The sequence below is a fragment of the Hermetia illucens genome, chromosome 2 (assembly GCF_905115235.1).
Source record: "Hermetia illucens chromosome 2, iHerIll2.2.curated.20191125, whole genome shotgun sequence".
Taxonomy (NCBI): domain Eukaryota; kingdom Metazoa; phylum Arthropoda; class Insecta; order Diptera; family Stratiomyidae; genus Hermetia; species Hermetia illucens.
Window position 1 is genome coordinate 59493820 of NC_051850.1, and position 9746 is coordinate 59503565.

Below are 9746 nucleotides of genomic sequence, written 5' to 3' on the forward strand. Positions count from 1 at the left end.
CCTGGTTAGCATCCTCTTCTGGCACATTTCCATCGCTACCGTTGTCGCTGACTCTCGTATCGTCTGCTTTACTGCTCTCTATGTCCTCCATACGGACAGATTCGCTGTCGAGAACTTGTTTGCCCTCAAGGCAGCCCGGTTCCTCCATGACTGCAAAAGTAGTCGAGGAAAGCTTAACCTTTTTTCTGGCTACCTTTGGAGACGGCGGGCCCGCCTCCCCAACCATTAGCTGCTCTGTAAGTTTTCCATTTTTTTTTATCAACATTGTCATTTGCTTTTTCACATCTTCGAGTGCCTTCGCCAGCTCGCCATTTCTTCTTTCAAGATTGGCTATTCTCACTTTGGCTATTTTCAAGTCTGGATCCTCCTCGTTGCGGACTCCACGACCGATCCGAGTGCCCCTAGGCCTTATGGTGGGGGGCCGGTCTGGTCCGCCACCCGCCGGCGGCTCGCCGCTCATTCCCGCCAAGCCAAAAAAACGAATTTTTTCTCAAAACTTTTTAAGGAAAAGTAACTTAGATAACAACTCAAAAGTAAATTAGTTTCAATTAGGTTTTAAATTATATATTATTAATTAGGTAATATAAGTATCTTTTTATATTCTTGATAAAAGTTAATTTAATTTCATTTTTAAATTATTTTTTATTAATAATATCAATTTGTAGACACGTCCGTTCTCTACAAATATCAGCCTACTATTTGACGGCTCGGCCTTTGGCCACCTATATTTGGTAGCATTCTCGCAACCAGCGCTTCGATGTGATATGCCTTGGTTACTGCACCCTCCACATGCAATCTGAAGTTTAAACTCTTTCAATCATTACGCCTAAGTACTTAAGCGCAGGATTGGGATGAATTGTTTGCGTTCCAACTTTGATCTTCATGGAAGTGCAGTTTCTCCGCTTAGTAATAAGTACTACTTTCGTCTTATGCTCAGCGAGCTGTAGACCAACTTTTTCTAGTTCATCTCATAGACTACTTCATTTGCATAGAGCTCGATTTGCAACAACCGTCACACCAACGTCGTTCGCGAAACCAATGGAGGCCACACTAGGTCTAATGTCAGTACTCCGTTATACATAATAATCCACAAGAGTGGCCCTAGGACACACCCTTGTGAAACTCCGCATATCGTTTGGTATAATTTCATTCCTTTATCTGATTCGCAGCACAGAATCCCCAGAGTCCTATCGCCACGCCTAAGTTGATTAGAGACTCAAGTATCTTGCTCTATCTAGCGGAATTGAAGGCATTCTTCACATCACACAAGTGTAATCACTGCACAACATTTGCCCTCGTGAAGTGCGGTCTTAGCTGTGTTGGCTACTAGGACAACTGCATCCGTTGTAGACTTCCTCTTTCGAAAACCGAACCGATTTTCGGAGAGACCGCCATTATTTTCGGCAATTGGCAATTACTCGTTCAAATAGTTTGCCTGTCTTATTTAGAAGGCATATCGGCTTGTAGGACGAACCTTCCACCAAAGGTTTGTTTGGCTTCGGGACTAGTATTAATTTCTGCTTCTTTCATTGTGTAGGAAATGCTCCTTCTTTAAGGCATGTGGTGAACCCATCGGCAAACATATTTGGAGCTATTTTGACTGCTGCCTTGAGAGTTTTATTAGCGATGCTATCCAGCTAGGTGCTTTCTTTCCAACAATTTGATCCGCAGCTTTGAGGACCTCCGTTTCATTTACCATGGGAACTTCGACGGTGTCTATCTTAACAGTGGGAAGATTAGCGGCATTCATATTCTGAGGGAAAAGATCCGTTACTATCTCATTAAGCACAGTAGGGCAAGCAATCAGTGGGAGCGTTTGCCTTTGATTTTTGATATTACTGTTTTATAGGCGCCATCCCAGGGGCTCGCGTCAGCTTCCTGAAACAGTTGCTTAAAGTGTTCGATTTTAATTTTTTTTTTGGCCACATGTAATTTCTTCCGAGCGTTTTTGTATTCTTCATGTAACTGCTCGTATCCAGATCGGTTTCTATTTCGCTGATTGCGCCTTCTGGCCTTGAGGCAGTCCTTGAGGCATTCTTCGATTTCAGAGTTCCACCAAAAGTTCGGAACTCGCTTCTGGGATACAACATATCTTGGCATGGTGGCGTCACATGCTCGCCGCAACTTTTCGCCGATCTGTAAAGCTTTATCTTCTGCGTTTCCTTCAAGCGCTGTATTTTGCTGCAGAACTTTTTCGAAAATATCCTCGTCAAACTTATTAGCTGCCGACCTTTCAGCTCTCGTCCGGGACCATTTCATTCGTGTACCATGCATGATTTAAAAAAATATGTCCTGGGGCGTATATTCTTCTGTCTGTCCGTCTGTCAGTCTGTCTACTTGTCGCACCCGATTTATTCGGAAACGGTTAGACCGATTGCCATGAAAATTGGTAGGAGCATGTGATTTGTTGTTCCCTTTGCATGCAGGAAGTGGCGCCATTTTGTGTTAAGTTTAAGGGGGGCTCACCATACATGTGAATGGAGAGGGCAGAATTTTGTTTCATAAAATGTGGTCATGTTGGGTATTAAAGGGTTCAATTAGTACTTCTTGAAACTGGTTCCATATTTGATATCGGGGGGTGTGAGGGTGCAAAATATGACCATCAAAAAGTGCTCTCAGAACCTATCCAACCGAAAAATCGGAAAAAATCACAGTGATGCATCTCTACGAAATCTAGGCCTCAAAATACATCTGGTTCCGATATATGTACAAATAAAGTTAATAATAGTATATTTCCACATTTTAGAATGTGGAAGGTGGGGGGGGGATTTATAAGGGGTGAAACTTTTTGCGAATTTCGTGCATTATACACGTTGTATGACGTTATCATCCCATATCAACTCGTCAATACCACAACGAAATAAGTTCATATGAATGGGGTCCAAAGAATTATTTTGTTTTATTTTTTTAGTCATTTGTATATGAATATCAATTACTCTAAATAGATGAAGTTTGCGGTTTGTTTGTTTTGGGTAAGGATAATATTTATGGCTGTAATATGTACGTATATTTTGTAGTTTGGAAAAGAATGAATAAATGATGAGGGAGTATGTTGGATTTGTAGCTATATATGGATAGAAAAATGTGCGTTGAAGTTTCTTACATAAGATGAACAAAAAACCTTTATACCCAAAGAGCGAGCTTCCGGTATTTCGCCTTGTTTGTTTCTGAAATTAATGTACATTTTGCACGGCTCAGGCTTTCGTGTTGTTCTTCCCATTGTGTCAATGCCGTCAGCATAGGCCTGACTTGAAGAGGATGCTGCATTCGACATTCCCCTCATAGTCGCGATCAAAATACATGATAGAGCATCCTCTCCTCTCATTTATTCTCACAGAATGCCCCTCTACTTCTGAAGTTTAATTTAGAGAGCAATGGGTGCCGAGTTATCACCTGAATATGGACTCCGTCTCTACTTGCGTGTTGAAATCTCGAGCTATCAAATAAAAAACAAAGAAACAAAACCATCAGATTGCATTCGTCAACTAAGAGCACTTCAGTGGCAGACCTGAAACCATTGAAAATTTGAATTGAAGACAGCTATGATGATGAGGTTTCCCTTCTGTCGCAGTGCCTTCTCTTACTTTTCACTTACGATTTGCTCGGTTCCTTTAGGACAATAACATCCACGTCATCAGCTTCCTATTCTCCGGCTCTTCCCGGTAAGGGCTGAGGTTTTGGCCTGTAGTCCAATCTCCTTAGTAGCTAAGTTTCCTTCTACCGATCCTTCCTCTTCCGCTTACAGGCCGATTTAGTTTTGAGGCCTGTGACTTACCACTTAAAAAGTTCCAAATTGAAGTTATGGACATCTAACTACTACAGGCTCCTCTACTGCGAGAATGGGGTATACAAGGGCGAGATTTTCGATTTGACTGAACATCGCACTCTTTCTGTCTGCTATCGTCTATCTTGGTAGCATTGTTTCTGCTGATGGTGGTATCGAATTCGATGTTACACACTTTCCTCCTCATCACAGTTTTCTCGCCGCTGGAGTGCTCATGCAAGCCACCAATACTCTAAACCACGAAGACTTCGCTAAAACCTACCTCAACTGCGTCACAGGGATACTGTGCTCTGCCTCAATCAAGAATAGAGAGTAATATTGACCAGATACCTGTAGGCGTGTTGAGTACAAGGTGAAAGTGACAGTGGAGAAGTCAATTAAGAGCGAGTCAACTCCGTTGCTCCCAGGCTATTGACGAGTGGGTCGCTCTAGAATAGTAGAGAAGATATCTAAATATCCTGGGCACACCCGGAGGAAACACAAGAAAATTTCAGTAGATTGGCAGTGATTGCACGTATACATGGTTGATGCGCTATGCTCCACATGGGAGATATACATATAAACCCGTATTTAAACATTTTAGTTCAAAGGTGATTCTAAAACAGATCATCGTGCTAACCTCCACATGGGGGAAACCATATTAGGAGGTCTTCAGAATCGATTTTTTATTGCGTAGATCGTTACCATAACTATCCCAGAATATGCTACGAAAATTCCGTAGTAAAATTCGTGTTACTTTGTTTTATGAGGATTGAGCCGACCGATTATAGGGTAAAGGCTCAGGCTCGAGCGTCAAGGAGATGGTTGCTTAATGTTCTTATCTGCTCTTACTTATGTTTAGTCCCTTCTACGAGTGCATTCGTATTTGTTGTAACTATGTTGGTTTGCGATTAAGACTAAGAGCTGTCCTCCAGTATTTATTAGCTCGTACAGGAGTTCATCTACTACCGTACTCCACTTAAGCGGTGATAGAACCCCGCTCTGTGGACAACCTTTAATATTATTCTTAACAATAGGATTTCTATCTGTCGGTACTTCTATTTGTTTACTCTCTAATATTCTCCACATCCAGAAAGCCAGCGAGTTTTCCACTCCCTCGTGGACAAGGCATCTTGTATCTCTATGTGCGATATATCATCGAATGCTTCTTCGATATCCAAAAACGCACACAGTGTTATTTCTTTTGTTTCTATATTCCCGTAATATATCCACCAACTGATACAGAGCAGTTTCGATTGACCAGCCTGCCCAGTAAGCGCATTGACACTCATGTAGGAGACTACGTTTTATAATTTTAGTTCTTATATAGTCTATGACTTTCTCCACCGATGTTAGGCAAGATAATTTCTGGGTGTCTCTGGATTAGTGCTGGGAAAATGCCATCTACTTCGGGTGAGTTCACTGGTTTAAAAGTTGCCACTGCCCACCTGTCGTCTTCCGCCGTGTGGTAGTGCCCCGAGAAATGAGTTCTGAGAAACGGGTGTACTCAGTGCTCTTCGTTATCGGTAAACGTCTCATCTTCCTTTTTAAGACAGACAGAAGATGGCGCCCTTTCTTTGGCTACAGCTTTGTAAATCTTGGTTGTTTCGATGGTTTGTTCGACCCCCTCACAGAATTCCCTGAAGCTGTTCTGTTTTGTTTCCCTGACCGCATTGCTATACGCAGTCAATACAGTCAATTTTGTACCTCTGCCAGTCTTAGATTTTTTTTGCCCGGCTGAAAAGTTTTCGGACCTCTAGTCTTCCTATGTCGAAGTTGCTTTTCCACTATGGTACATGCCTTGATGACTTAACTATCTTAGCCGGACAGCTGGCCTCATATGCGTCAATGACGACTTTGTTGAGGTCTTCCACTACTGTTCCTGTTCGCTCCTGATGTCACCGCCCCTTTGAAGGTGAGCCATGCTGCTGTTCAAATGGCTTGCATAGGAGTCCCAATCCGTTCTCCTAGGATTCCGTACAATTAGTTTTATTTCGGAATTGTCTGATCTGATTATTTTGTGGTATATCAGATCACATCTCATCCGATATGCTCCAATTCCTGACCAGCCCGTTCATCTGGGTTATGTCTAGTACCCTTTGTCTAGTGTTGGTTACGAACGTTGGAGTGTTCCCTATATTATATATTTCTAACTTATTGATAACAATTATAATTATTTGGAGAAGTGGTATCGCACTCCTCTCACAATATTTCGCCAGTTCAGCGACTAGCTCCGGTGGGATCCGGTGTACCCTCCTAGGAAGTAGCCTGTTACCACGACTGCCTATCGAGTCCTCCCCGCCTTCCAATGAGACTTAAATGGCTACAAGGTCTCCGGTCGGGAACTGTGAAAGACATATACATTGAGTTGGGAAAAAGAAATGTCGTATTTTGTCAATAGTTAGCGACATTTAAATATATCTTGTGTTGTACTTATCGCATCGGGCCACACTATATGAAGACGACGATCTGTGCTACAAGTGTCTCTTTGACAGTGTTATGATCGTACGTTTCAGTCTCACGTTATAGCGTGTCAAAGATGGAGTCCACCAACCAAGAAATTCGTCATATTTTACGTTTTTACTATCTGACAGGTAAAAATGCAACGAATGCGGCCAACAAAATTTGTTAAGTTTGTGGGTCCGATGCTGAACGATTCGCACAGCATAGCGTTGGTTCGATCGATTTCGTTCTGGTGTAGTGGATGTGGAAGATACACCCCTTACTGCTAGGCCAATCGTCGTACAAACCGATAAAATCCTCGAAATTATCCAAGTAGATCGCCTTGTGAGCATTCGCTCGATTGGCCAGGAACTGGGTATGGACCATAAAGTCGTTTGGAACCATTTTCAGAAGATTGGATTCCAAAAAAAGCTGGATGTTTGAGTGCCATACGAGTTGATGCAAAAAAATCTCTTGGACCGAAACAACGCCTGCGATGCACTGCTGAAACGAAACGAATTCGACCCATTTTTGGAGCGGATGGTGACTGTGTCCGGATAGCTCAGTGGTTAGAGTACTAGGCTGTCATACGGAAGGTCGCGGTTCAAATCTCACTGGTGGCAGTGGAATTGGCATCGTGATTTGACGTCGGATACCAGTCGACTCAGCTGTGAATGAGTACCTGAGTCAAATCAGGGTAATAATCTCGGACGAGCGCAATGCTGCCTCCTAGTGTACCGTTACGGTCTTGAATGAAGTGCTCTAACACACTTCAAGGCCCTGATCCAATATGGATTGTTGCACCAACGATTATTATTATTATGGTGACTGGTGATGAAAAGTGGATTACGTACGTTAACCTCAAGTGAAAAAGATCGTGGTCGAAGCGCGGCGAGCCGGCCCAAACCATCGCCAAGTCCGGATTGACGGCTAGGAAGGTTTTGCTATGTGTTTGGTGTGATTGGAAGGAAGGAATCATCCACTATGAGCTACTCAACTATGGCCAGACCCTCAAATCAGTCCTCTGCTGTGAGCAACTCGACCGTTTGAGGCAGGCGATTGACCAGAAGCAGGATTGGTCAATAGAGATGGTGTTCTGTTCCACCAGGACAACGCTCGGCCTCACATATCTTTGATGACCCACCAGAAGCTATGAGAGCTCGGATGTGATGTCCTATTGTACCCACTGTATAGTTTGGACCTGGCACCAAGTGATTACCATCTCTTCTGGTCCATGCAAAACGCTCTTGGTGCTACTCCTCAAAAGAGGCTTGCGAAAACTGGCTGTCTGTTTTTTTTGCAAAAACGGGGGGGGGGGTTATAAGGGGGGATAATGAAATTGCCTTCTAAATGGCAACAAGTTTACGAACAAAACGGCGCATATTTGACTTAAATCGGGTAATTCTGCATGTTATGTTATGTATGTATGTTAAATAAAGCGTAAAAATTCGATCACAAATACGACATTTCTTTTCCCCCAACCCAATATATTAAATAAGGTTAACAATGATGCAAGCTCTTGGGTTTTCGCAAGAAGTGTCTCAAATTACTTGCTCCTTTCCTCCTTGCACCGCGGGTTTCTGAGCCAACATTACTCCATATTATCTTCTAGGGACCTCGGTAGGTTTTCCACCAAATTTACCAAATTTATAGTTGGTTTGCCAACCTCGACGTTTAATCATCTCCAGGGATCGGCCATCCACCCTGATGGTGAGGGGTCTACCCTTGCTCTCCATCTTGCTTATGAAGACTTTCCATAACCACCAGGTAGCAGCGGGGCTCCTTCAAATACAGTCAGTTACCCCTGACTACAAACTATCCAATTGGCACGTTTCCGATGACATCCTGGATAGGGGGAGATGCTTTTCTACTGCTCAATCTAAATCCGTAGTGTTTCAATCTAAATCCGCAGTGTGGGTGTCACCACACCCTACCGGTCTTGTTAGACGAGAGGCTTGGCTCCTGAAGAGCCATATATCACCCTCGACGAGAGACAGGTCACTCTCAGAGATAGACAGGTTGTCCCCAGGGAGCTATATTCCATGCTATTCTATCCACTGCACTGCACTGCACAGTAGCTAGAATTAAAGTTGTTCATGGATGTATTGGTTCTTGGCTTTTGGTTGGAGTTGAACAGGTTCCTGAAAGCATTGATTTCAGAAAAGCTAGATTCTTGCAAATATTGAAATGTTTATTTTGAAAGGAAAACGGATTGCATTAAAATAAAAAAAAATGTTAACCCTGCAAAAAAAATACACTATTTTAGCTTCTAATAAAGATGTTCTATTACAGCAAATGCTTGTCAGTTTTAAATATTTGAAATGTTAACCGGTTCTTTAACCGATGCAAATATTTCTAACTGCTGGATATGTCGGCTTAGTAAAGAGGGATGAATAGAACGGAAACGATAGAAGAAAACTTTTTCTTCAGATAGAAAACGCAAAGCTTGAAGTTTTTCCACAGAAAAAAAATCAGAATGCAGCCATAAATTCCGAACAGCTGTTGGTCCAGATTACGTGAAAGCGCTAAATGCCGAGTAAAATCCAACGTGCAGTTAATTGCTCGCCGTCCATGTATTTTTATCTATTGGAAAATAGCAGTTGCGAATCAGGGCCTCCACCAGTGCACGCTCGCTTAATATTTGTGGTTACTGCCAGCTTGATAGGAAATAGTAACATATGCAATTGCACTGCTTGCCCACGGGTATTATTTCAGTTTGTTGTATTGAAGGCGATAGTGGTCATCCGAGTTGCTCCTCCTTCCCTGCAACAATACGCTTCATGTTGTTGATGAGGATCAGAAAAAAAGCATGAAATTAGTTCAATCGAAACGACTAGTAAGCATGGAATGATTTTTTTATCGAGTTTGTATCGATTGCTCTGGTCAGTTCCTACCTAGCCCCTACCTTCATGTCCTTCGGACGAATCCGGGTTGGCCGGAAGCCGAGCAGATATTCATAAAAGGACATGGAGCGTTCAGCCAGCATGCTTGCTTGATGTGATTGTTTGCATTATTCTGAATCGAAGTCGAATTTGTTTGTCCAATTCGCAAAATATCGTGCAAATAATTCACCTAATAACGAATTCCAGGCTCGTTACTGAGCTCGAACAAAACAAGCCCGGATAGGACGAGCCCGCAGTGCAGACAGTCCTTGCTTCATTTTATTGTAGTGGTCGCATGAGGATGTATGTGCCAACGGGTGTACCAAGCAAGGGCCGAGACTTTTTCAATTTGAAAGGGTAAATAGTGTACAATCGGAAATCTGAATGCGTCATTTCAATGCATCATTGTTACACCGGCTGGAACCGGGATCGGCGCAAAGAGCCGGCCCATCTGCAGTTTTACATGCAAATGTGGCAACGTGAAGATTACATGGATTCGGGAAATTGCATTAATCGTGTATGCATTAATTTGTTCACCTGAACAATACACCCTCAGATGTTATGCTTGCTCTGACGTCCTGGACGTCCTGGACGACCAGAGATGTTTAGGGGCTACTGAGCTCCGGAATTGTTGTTTTAAAATATATTTCTGGCCAGTG